Below are 11,260 nucleotides of genomic sequence, written 5' to 3'. Positions count from 1 at the left end.
CTTATGAATAGAGTCTTCAAACCTTATTTAGATATGTTTGTTATTGTCTTTATTGATGACATACTAATCTATTCAAGGAATGAAGAAGATCATGCTAGTCATCTCAGAATAGTTCTCCAGACTCTAAAAGATAGAGAGTTGTATGCTAATTTCTCTAAGGGTGAATTTTGGCTTGAGTCTGTGGCATTCTTAGGACACATTGTGTCTGGAGAGGGGATTAAAGTTGATACTCAGAAAATAGAGGCAGTTTAGAATTAGCCTTAACCCACATCTCCAACTGATATTAGGAGTTTCTTAAGTTTGGAAGGCTATTATAGAAGGTTTGTAAAGGGGCTCTCATCTATTTCATCCCCTTTGACCAAGTTAACTCAGAAGACAGTGAGGTTTCAATGGTCTGAAGCTTGTGAGAAAAGCTTTTAGGAATTGAAAAAGAGGTTGACTATTGCCTCAGTTTTGACCTTACCAAAAGGTACACAAGGTTTTGTGGTGTATTGTGATGCATCTAGAGTTGGTTTGGGTTGCGTATTAATGCAGAATGGCAAGGTAATGAAAGTTCATGAGAAAAATTACCTAACCCAAGACTTAGAGTTGGTTGTTGTAGTATTTGCTTTGAAGATATGGCGTCATTATTTGTATGGTGTTCATGTTGATGTATTCATTGTTCACAAGAGTCTTCAGTATAAGTTTACCCAGGAAGAGCTTAATCTCAGACAAAGGAGGTGGTTAGAATTACTTAAGGATTATGACATGAGTATTTTTTTATCACCTAGGTAAGACTAATGTTTTTGCTGAGGCCTTGAGCAGGTTGTCTATGGGTAATACCACCCATGTTGAAGAAGAAAAGAGAGAGTTAGCGAAAGATGTGCATAGACTTGCACGCTTAGGAGTCCGACTAATGGATTCCACAGAAGGAGGAGTAGTGGTGATGAATGGGGCTGAATCATCATTAGTGTCAGAAGTGAAAGAAAAGCAAGACCAAGACCCAATTATTTTGCTTGAATTAAAGGCAAATGTTCATAAGCAAAAGGTATTAGCTTTTGAACAAGAGGGAGATGACGTATTGAGATATCAAGGTAGATTGTGTGTACCAATTGTGGATGGACTCCAAGAGAGGATCATGGAGGAAGCTCATAGCTCCAGATATTACATTCATCTGGGTTCCACAAAGATGTATCGTGACTTGAGAGAGGTGTATTGGTGGAATAGTATGAAGAAGGGCATTGCAGAGTATGTTGCTAAGTGTCCGAACTACCAACAAGTTAAAGTAGAGCACCAAAGTCCCGGTGGTTTGGCTCAGAATATAGAACTTCCGAAATGGAAGTGGAAGATGATTAATATGGATTTCATCACAGGTTTACCAAGGTCTAGCAGGCAGCATGATTCTATTTAAGTGATTGTGAATCGCATGACCAAATCATCCCAGTTTTTGCCGGTAAAGACTACCCATTTGACAGAGGATTATGCAAAGTTGTATACTCAAGAGGTACTTAGACTTCATGGGGTGCCAGTTTCGATTATTTCAGATAGAGGTGCATAATTTACGGCACAGTTCTGGAAATCTTTTCAGAAAGAATTGGGTTCAAAGGTGAACTTAAGTACTGCTTTTCATCCTCAGACAGATGGTCAAGCAGAGCGCACTATATAGACTTTAGAGGATATGTTGAGGGCCTGTGTGATTTATTTCAAAGGGAATTGGGATGATCACCTACCTCTCATTGAGTTTTCTTACAATAATAGTTACCACTCGAGCATCCAAATGGGTCCTTATGAAACTCTTTATGGGAGAAGATGCAGATCTCCTATTGGATGGTTTGAAGTTGGTGAAGCAAGGTTGATAGGACCATATTTAGTTCGCCAATCTATGAAGAAGGTGAAACTGATTCAAGAGAGGTTGAAAATGGCGCAGAGTCGTCAGAAATCCTACATTGATGTTAGGAGAAGGGAGTTAGAGTTTGAAGTAGATGATTGGGTATACTTGAAAGTTTCACCCATGAAAGGTATCATGAGATTTGGTAAGAAGGGGAAACTTAGTCCCCGGTATATAGGCCCTTACAGAATATCAAAAAGGGTAGGTAATGTAGCTTATGAGTTGGAGCTACCACAAGAGTTAGACGCGGTTAATCTGGTGTTTCACATCTCTATGTTGAAGACGTGAATAGGCGATCCTTCACTGATCATACCAACTGAAGATATTGAAATCAAGGATAGCTTATCTTATGAGAAGATTCTAGTTCAGATTCTAGATCACCAAGTTCGCAAGTTGAGGACTAAGGAAGTAGCCTCAGTCAAAGTTCTTTGGAGGAACCAATTTGTTGAGGAAGCTACTTGGGAAGCTGAGGAGGATATGAAGAAGAGATATCCACATCTCTTCGAATCCAGAGAAATTTCAGACCAAGGTACTAATTCTCTTCTTAGTACTTTATAATTTATAAGTTGGCATGTTGTATTTGCATTGCTTATTGGGTGTTTGAGTTGAATGTTAGATGTTACACACTTAGCCTAGTAAGAGTAATCTCATTCGAGGATGAATGTTCCCAAGGGGGAGATATTGTAACATCTCGCAAATTGAAATAACTAGGAAGAAGTTAAAGAATTAGAAATAACCATTTTTGGAAAGAATATAAAAATTTTGAAATTTGTTAAGTATGTTAAGTTGAGTTTTTGGTCAACTTCAAACGACCATAACTCCTAGTTCAGGATGAGTTAGGTATAATTCCAGATATCGTAGGAAAGATCTTGGAATAATCTTTTCAACGCCGCTGATTTATACGATTCTGAGTTCGTACAAGTGAGTTATGCCTATTGGAAGTTGGGTTGTTCAAATAAGGAAATGTCCAATCCGGATTTTAAAAGGGTGTTTTGCTCTTTTCCATACCCCATTATTTTAATTCGTTTTAGTGAATTAATTAAGGGTCAAAACTGAATTGGTTCAGTTTGAACAATTGGAAATTTATGCTAGGGTTCTAGAGAGAAGAACGCAAGAGAAAAGAGAAGAAGAAAAGGAAAATTGGTCGCTTCATAAGGAAATCGCTTGTGGATTTTGTCAAGGGGTGATCCCTACGAGGTATGTGAGATCACATAGCGTTGGCTCCATTCACCCACGCACCAAACATGTTTAATTCAGTTATTTTCATCCTAAAAGAGTTAGAAGTTGATGTTCTTGAATTGTTTTGTTTCTTGAACTTACATGTGATTGATGGGGTTTGTTGAGACATTTCTGAGATGTTAAGAGTTGTTTCAAGTTATATTCTAGTGTGCATGTTTTAGGTATCTGAATCTAAGAAAGTATTGAGAAAATAAATCGATTTAAAACGATTTGGGATCAGAAAATGAGTTGAAAAACTTGTAAAACTCACCTGGGGAGGGCCAGGCGTGTCGCGCACCATAGCGCCAGGGAGGCTGGGGAGGGCCAGGCGCGTCGCGCACCCATAGTGTCTGGGAGGCTAGGGTGGCGCGCCTGCAGTACGCCAGTTTAGGGCCTCAGTCAAGTAAGGTTGGTGCAGCGACCCAGGCACGCGCCCGGATCATCGTTTTTCATCAGTTTTTCGTCATTTAGTCTGTTTAAGTCCTTCTAAAGTGTTCTAACACTTCCTATTGATTCTAACTACTCCAAATGACTTCTAAATACCTAGAAATCATCTAGAAACATGAATCATAACCTTGAATCCATAATTCAATTCAAGGAAAGTTAAGAGACAAGTATAGAAGTTAAGAAGAAAGTCAATATGAGTTCATAAAGTTTTCAAAAGTCTTTCACAAACGTTTTAACTTTGTTTTAAGACTTAAAGTTCAAGTTGAGTAAAGAGTAAAGAGTAAATATTGAAGTCATTTCTTCAAAGAAGCATATGGGGACTATGTCCTCCCAAAGAGTTTAAAAATATTTTCACATTTGAGCAAGAAAGAAAACATCGATTCCAAGAGAACTTTCAAGCTAAGTTTTGAGTAATTATCTCAAACCAAAGAAAGAAGTTTTATTTAAAAACATATGAGCTAAGTATATTTTGGGAGTAGTATTAAGAACCGATATGGGTATACGAGCTCATATTAACTCAAGTCTCCTTAAACCATGTAGCCATCATGGGTAGTATGTAAAGGATCATACTTTTTATATGAATCTTTAAGTGTGTTTTTAGCATAGACTAGTGGATCCACATAGTTAAGGGGTTTTATACGACGGCAAAGTATAGGAAAGTTCTGGCCGCGTGGGCAAGACGTTGTATCACCACTTAGGCTCATAGTGGTGGCTGTCGGTTAAAGAATCTCCCACATAAACTATATTACTTTGATATATAAGTAAAGTTGAGTTTGTTATTGCATTTTCTTTAACGAACTAAGTTGTTTTCTACTGTTTTATAAAGCTTTCTATATGTTGCATGTGTTTTATTACTTTATATTGAGTTAAGTTATTCATGAGGTAAGTAAAGCCAAGGAAAGTGTTCCTTCCAGATTATTTTCAAGCCTATGTTATGTTTAGCATTCCAACTCGCATACTCATACATTCAATGTACTGATGCCAATTGGCCTGCATCTTATTATGATGCACACACAGGTAACCAGGATCATCACACATCGCCTCACTGATCCAGTTAAGCACTCAGAGTCAGTTGGTGAGCCTTTTTGCATTCCGGAGGACTCCTTTTGTTTCGCTTTTAGTATTTCATTGTTAGGATGATCGGGGTCTTGTCCCAACATCCCTCTTTGTTTTAGAGGCTTCATAGACAGTTAGTAGTTCAGTTGTCTTTACATTATCATTTCATACGTTAAGACTTGAGTTGCCATTTTGGCCAAGTTGAATGTTTGACCTTTAAACATTCTTAGTTATTTTGTTAAACAGCTGAGTAAAGTGCATTTGATCATTGTAACAATGCTTAGAGTCATCCGCTGAGTAAGTAAGCCAGGCCATGGGTTCGTTTGGGGCCAGCAATGATTCTCAAGTGCCGGCCACGCCCAGGGTATAGACTCGGGGGTGACAAAATGTTACATCACAGTTTCCTAATTCAATTCCTACTAATTATTTCTATGAACCGTAGAAATTTTGATGACCCGTACTATCAACTTATATGAAACTTTAAAGTCAAATTTTAAGGTCCAATCTCTATGGAACCATTCTATGGGCTGTAGGAACTTCTACCGACCGTAGTTTGGATCTGTAGAATGAATTTTTTAGCCTAAAATTTTTGTATAAATTATATAGATTGCCTCTACGGTTTGTAGAAACTTCTACGAGTTATAGATTGGAATTGTAGAATGAACCTTAAAATTTAGTTGAATTCCAAAAATGGGATCTACGGTCCGTAGAACATACAACGAACCGTAGATGGCCCCGTGAATGGTTTTTGTCACCTTTTTAAGAAGGGTATTTCAAACTTCTCCCATCCATTCTAAGCCTAAAACCTGACTTTTTACTCTAAGTTAAGGTTTAAAAGGGTGTTAGATGATCATTTACGTTCACTAACACTCCAAGTCATTAGAGCAAGGTTCCAAGAGGAGAAAAGCTAGAGTTCGAGCGTTCTTCGAGTTTTCACCGATATCGCCAAGTAATTTGTTCTTCTAGGTATGTGAGGCTATCATAGTGATGGACTGAGTTCATCTTCACATCCTACATCTACTTACTATCAGTAAAGAATTATCTAGGGTTTATAATTCTTGAGATGAGTTCCGTTGTTGAGTTCTGAAATCTATTCCTACCTTTTGAGTTGCTTTATCTTTCATTGAGATTCTTTAGTTGATTGTTCATTTCTATTTTTTAGCATGAACCCTTTATTGATTTATTACCGAGTTAGCATTAAGAATCCTTCAACACAACTTTTTTTTGTCTTAGATTGATTTTTAAGAAAGTAAAGACGAGCTTTAAGTACAGTTTAAAGAGTGATTTAAGTAAGAGTATATGGGAACTAAGTAATCCTAAATATATTAGTTTTTACATAAGGAAAAGAGAAATTTTGATTTATTAACGAGTAAATGAGTTTAGAGATATTCCATAGCAGTACACTCTTTTAAGAGGATACTTTGAGCAATTATCACAAATTGAGAAAGAGTATATATTACACATTTGAGCATGAGCATTTATTTATTGGGAGTACTATTGAGAATTGATATGGGGATGATTTTAGACAACTCACATTCCTCATAAACGATGTAGCCGACATGGGTAATGGATCGTACTTTTTAGATGACTCCTTAATATTTTTTTCGAGAAGAGCTTTAGTGGATCAATGTAGTTGAGATGTTCTATATCCCAACAAGATACATCACAATTTTTGTAGCTTGGGCAAGACATTGTATCCTCATGTTGCTCATAGTGATAGTTGTTGGTTAGAAAATCTCCTAAATAGAGTTAAAAGTGTATTTTATCATATCACTTAATATTTGAGTTCAATGATGAATATGTATTTGTAAAATTCTAATGATTTCACTCATTTATTTCTTTACATTCAAATTAGTATATATTTATATCTATTGCAGTCCTTTCATTCAGTCATTTCGCTTCGGCAATATTACGTACTCGTACAATCAATGTGTTGATGTCATTCGACCTGCATCTATTTATGATGCAACTATAGGTGTTCAAATCATCAACAGACATTTCGTTGAGATCAGTTTGCACTACCAGTTAGTTTTTGGTGAGCCTCTTTGCATTCTAGAGGACTCAACTTTTATCTTTTAGTTAGTTGCTTGACGTGTTGTGGGTATTGTCCTGACATCCATATTAAACAATAGAGGCTTCATAGATAGTTAGTTTTGAGTATGTTGTAGTATTCCTTTCTTAAACTGTTTTTTTAGCTATTATTGTTTTCAGAATATTTTGAGACAGTTGAGTACTTTGAGATTAAATAGTTTAATTGTGTTTTAAAGCATAATTTTGCTTGAGTTAGTCTTTAGCTAAGTAGCCAACAGACAAGGGTTCGCTTGTGGATCATCATGTTTCTCAAGTGTCGGCCACATTCAAGGTGTAGGCTTGGTTGACAGTTGGGATTTAAATTGGCAAATGACAAGGTCTTTCAAGAACTTGAGTTCTAAGCTAAAATGGTGATTATCTACTGATTTTCACTCCTTTTTCAAAATGTTTTTCACCAATGAGTTCTAAATGTCTTGATAAACATATTAAAGTAAGTATTTTTGTATTCAAACCTCATTTTTGGAATTGGGTTGTTTAGTTGATTTGACCCATTTCTCAAAGTGAATGATTTGGGTGTTATTATTAGTTCTGGAATCTTATTTTGATTACTTGATTAAATAAGATTGAGTGTCTTTGCACATTTTTCAGAAAGGGAAAGATCAAGTCTTGAATTAACTTTTGATTGAATTAAAGCAAGTGATTTCTAAACTTTTAAAAACTAGTAGAATCGTTTATTTCCCTTCACTGTGTGTGTTGGGGAGTAATGGGAATGACGTGATGTGTTCAATTATTTTACTTGATTTATCTTAATGAATAAAAGTGGGATTAATGAAAGAGGCAATGTGTTGATCATAATTCTTTGTGAATTGCCTTGTTGTGGACCCTAATGTGTTGATTAATGAAATGCTTTGATAGAATTATTGTGGACTTGAATTGTTTGAGTTGTTGTCTCTTTCTTATGGTGTGAAATTTCTTATTTGCATTGATTTCTTTATATCGTGATAAGACATGTGATGATCATGCCGACGAGAAATGGTTCTAGCAAGAGATATGATATAAAACCGAAGGGAAATGGTTCCAGCTAGTAATATGATATAAAGCCCTAGGGAACTGGTTCTGGCTACTGATATTATACTTAAGGGAAATGATTCCGGCAAGTTATATGATAAAAATTAAGTGAAATGGTTCCAGGTAGTGATATAGTTTAAAGGCGAAGGAAAAATGGTTCCGACTAGTGATATTGTGCCGAAGAGAAAAGGTTTTAGCAATAGTTTGATCTACTGGATATTTGTAATAGATCTACTTGATACTTGAGAATTACTTACTTGGTAAGTGTGATTGGCATACTTGAAACTTATTGGTTGTTGAACTGCGATTATTGGACTATGATTGTTAAGCCTTGTGAATTATGTATTGTAAAATTATTAGGTTGGACTGATTTATGCAGGTTGTAGCTTGAGGAGTTTCGGTTTGGGTGAAAGGAGTACTCGTATTCTAGAATAATTTTGCTATATTTAGTAGTTTCTTGCCGAGTACACTGTGTTGTTTGGTACTCACTCCTTGCTTCTACACTATATAGGTTCCGAGCCTAGTTCCGTGTTATTGCTCTTCTTCTTCACCCTCCTCTGTGGCTCAACAAGGATTCTTAGAGGTAGTTGTTTGTCATCCTGGCGGACCCTCTTCCTCCTTTATGTTTATACTTTGTTCTATTTGAGAAATAAAGACTTTTGAAACATGTAATTATCTTTCAATTCTATTTTAATACATTAGTGGATTGAACATGTGACAACCAGGTTTTGAGTTATATTAGAATGACTAAGTTTTTTGCTCCTTTATTTATCTTGTCATCCTTTTCGCATTTGTTAGCATTTTTTGGGTTTGAGGCTGACTTGTCGTAGTGGGATAGACGAGTGCAATCTCTTCCATTTTTGAGTCGTGAGACTAATTTATTCTTAATTTAGTGATGTAATTCTAGAAACTATCAATACCTATTTTTAGGATCTTATTAAGGTGGTTCTTAATTCAGTTTTATCTAGTTTGTGAGTTCCTAACATGCTATTGTCGAGAGAGAAATTTGTTGCTACCTTGTGGTTGAAGCTTTGGTTATTGAATATAATCATGTCTCTTAACCCTTCTTGGAGATATAAGTTTTGGAAATGTGTGTATTGAGAGCCTTGTCTCTCTGTTATCAAGGGCTTTCTCTTTAATACACCATTCGTCCTTAATTACTTGTCCACTTTTGAATTGACACACCTATTGAGAAGACAATAATTGATATAGTGAGTTTATTCATTTTACCCCTATTAATTATGAAGTGAATGAATTAAAAACTTAAGATTTTCAAGAAATTCTACATTTTTCAAAGTAATATATTGAGGGTATAATAGAGAAATTTTTTTTGTCCTTTCTTGATTTGTCAAAATGGATAGGTAATTAGGGACAACTAAAAAAGGAAAAGTGGACAAGTAATTAGGGTCAGAGGCAGTATAATTCTAGGACATTTTTAGGAAGAGGCAACTCTTTTCAAATATGGACTAAGAAGAGAAGGAGTAAAAATTATTGGGGCCATTGTGGGGTGCTGCTATGATGGCCAAAGGACAAATAGAGCTATAGCAGCCAAGGGACTGCGATAGTGGTCCAAGACAGTCCTTTCTTGGATAATCCTATGTAAGTGAAATATTTTTTCCGCCAGGCGGGTCGATCCCAGCTTTACTCGACTAGATAGACCCAATTTTAGACTGAGGAAGTTTACCGTGGGTATTTCTTAAAATGAAAGGATGGATTATTACATTTAAACGGATATAACTAAACATGACATAAACTCAATAAAATTGAAGTTCTTTCTTCCCCTCCCGTATAAAGAGATAGACATTAGTTAAAACGATAAATGTACATATTCATTTGATAAAAATTTAGTAAGTCGTCTTAAAATAATTTCTCTTCTTCTGGAGTATTTTTCTTAAAATGAATAAAATATATCTTTTAATTTTAACGCTATTGTAAACACATCATTTTGATAAGTGTTTTTTGCAATTATTTCAGATTGACTTGTCTCAAAACTAATATAGAAATATATATAATGTGAATCGAGTGACATGTTGGTGAGTATCGGACATTAACAAAAACATATTTAAGCAAGATTTAGTTCCAAGTATATTTGAAAGCAACATAATTTTTTAACTAAATATGGTTTATCCAAAATGAAAGAAAATAATAATGTGCTTCGACAAGCGATGTAACTTTTTCAATCATACATACATCACCATTTAAGATTTAAAAAATATTTGTGTTTTTTAAATTAACCATAAAATTGAATATTTTTATGCATATTCAAATACTGTCAAAATTTTATATTTCAATATTCCTAACCAATATATAAATGTTCCCTGGTTTCAATATTTAATTATGTACATCCTTGAATCAAAATATACTTTTTATTTTAAAAAAAACACAATGAAGGAAATGAGTAAACAAATACTTTTGCGATAACTTTATGACCATTTTCTATGTACACTACTTAAATTTAAACCACATTAATATTTTTCCTAATAAGTTGGTCAACATAATACCAGAGCCATAAGTAAATATATTTCAAGATGATTCAATCTAACTTTTATCTAATATCCCCTCATTTAGTGTTTTTCCAAAATAGTTCTTGCTAGCAATAAAAAATCTCTATTTCAAACTTTTAAAAATATACAGAATCAAAATTTTCTCTATAAATTGGAGTCAATCCTAGGCAAAAAAATCACTACTACTACTACTACAACAAAGTCATTTTAACCATCATATCCAAACAAACACATTTCTCCTCCCCTTTAACCATGACTAGAAACAAAGAGAACTATGCTTTCATTGAAGATGATAGTAAAAGAAAAATCTCATATAATAAAAGACTAAAATGGCTCTTGAAAAAATCTAATGAACTGAAAACACTTTGTGATGTTGAAGTGGCTACAGTCATATATGGACCTTACAAAAATAAACTATATACATTTCCAAATAAGGATGTTGTACGCAATACTTTTATAAAGTTTAAGGAGTTTCCAACATTGAATAGATCTAAAAATATGGTGACAAGAGAAGAGTTCACCATGCGAAGGATCAAGAAGTTGGAGGAACAACTTCAAAAGGTAAGTAAGGAAATAGGGTCAAGGAAATGACAAATGAGATGTATGAGGTGTTCGAGAGAAAAATTGTTTCTGTTGACATGAACTCTTCCTATCTCAACGACCTACGTTGTGTAATCAAGAAGAATCTCAAACAGGTACGTAAACTAATGATAAAAGAGGCTAATGGAGAGGGTTCTACATCGAATGCCCCTCAACCCATTGTTGAACCAATGGTACCCTGTAGGAACAACTCTGAAGGACCAAGGGATCCTTCTCCTCTATTGTTTTCACAAATGTTTACTCCAATTGTTCCACAATTGTTTTCTCCAATGCCACAACACATGGCTGTTGGAAAAACACATGGACGGACCCATCCAATGCCGTCAACAATAATGGATGCTCTGATTCCTTCACCAATGATGGATTCTCTGATGCCTTCACCAATGATTGATTCTCCGATGCCTTCATTAATGATGGCTCCTCCAATGTATTCTCCAGTGTCTCCTTCAATGACACAGCAAATGGAACC

This window comes from Solanum tuberosum, unplaced genomic scaffold, assembly GCF_000226075.1.
Source record: "Solanum tuberosum cultivar DM 1-3 516 R44 unplaced genomic scaffold, SolTub_3.0 scf00328, whole genome shotgun sequence".
NCBI classification, from domain to species: domain Eukaryota; kingdom Viridiplantae; phylum Streptophyta; class Magnoliopsida; order Solanales; family Solanaceae; genus Solanum; species Solanum tuberosum.
This window is presented reverse-complemented; position numbering follows the sequence as displayed.